General features: G+C 33.5%; 1 long non-coding RNA gene across 1 annotated transcript; it reads right to left on the minus strand.

Annotated features, from left to right (window-relative positions):
• Nucleotide 1: 1 nt before the first annotated feature.
• On the minus strand, nucleotides 2-863 carry LOC107735581 (uncharacterized). Its single transcript, XR_001639452.1, has 3 exons — nucleotides 835-863; nucleotides 385-467; nucleotides 2-49 (listed from the first exon to the last, which is right to left on the minus strand). It is a non-coding gene; the product is annotated as an uncharacterized LOC107735581 (long non-coding RNA).
• Between the last annotated feature and the right edge of the window lie 3 nt (nucleotides 864-866).

Genomic DNA, 866 nt, shown 5'->3' on the forward strand with positions numbered 1-866 from the left:
AGCCATATCAAAAATGTTTACTTTTATCTCCCTGTCTCGAACCTGGACCCTTGAGATAGGGGGAAAAACACAATTTCATTTACATTTCATCAGTGAATCACAGTAATCGTGCTTTATTAATGGGCATACGTGCATCAAAGAGTATGCACAAGTGCAGCAACCACTACAATCATATTCTTTACTATTTAACATCATTGTAAAATGGTAGGTACACATTGAATTGATGAATAAATAACAATAAAACTAAGTGATAATAGTCTGAGCCAGTAGACAAGACAAGACAGGATACAAATAGGTATTTATGTACCAAGAATAAATGATTTGAACCTCATATTTGAGAAAACAGTGACAGAAGGAAATTATTTGTTAACCCACACCACTTACTTGGTTACACCATAATCTATCCCAATAGTGGCGAGATACTTGGGCACAAACCGCTTCTCACAGTATCGTTTAATAATGCAGCTCTGAAACAAACAGAAATATTATACTCCACATGTACTACATATGTCACCTAGTATGCTACTATACCTATGCAGGATAAAAAAAACAAAAACGAACAGAGCTCCTAAATGAAATAAAAACAGATTACTAGCAACGAATATTTACAGTAACGTTATCAGTATCCATGTAACATATATCAAATACATAACAATACATGTAATTATAAGGGGAAAGCAGTTACTTCCTAGAGAGAAAATTAAGTAAACATCAAACTACTGATATGTTCAAACATATACGTATCAATAACACAATGATCATATTAATAAACAAATGTAAAGAACCACCTGATTTCTTAAGTTCGATGTTTGTATGGTTCAAGTCCATTCTTACCTTCCCCACCTCTGCATTTCCCAGACTAATGA

Source organism: Sinocyclocheilus rhinocerous, unplaced genomic scaffold (assembly GCF_001515625.1).
Source record: "Sinocyclocheilus rhinocerous isolate Xijiao unplaced genomic scaffold, SAMN03320098_v1.1 C36159251, whole genome shotgun sequence".
NCBI lineage: Eukaryota > Metazoa > Chordata > Actinopteri > Cypriniformes > Cyprinidae > Sinocyclocheilus > Sinocyclocheilus rhinocerous.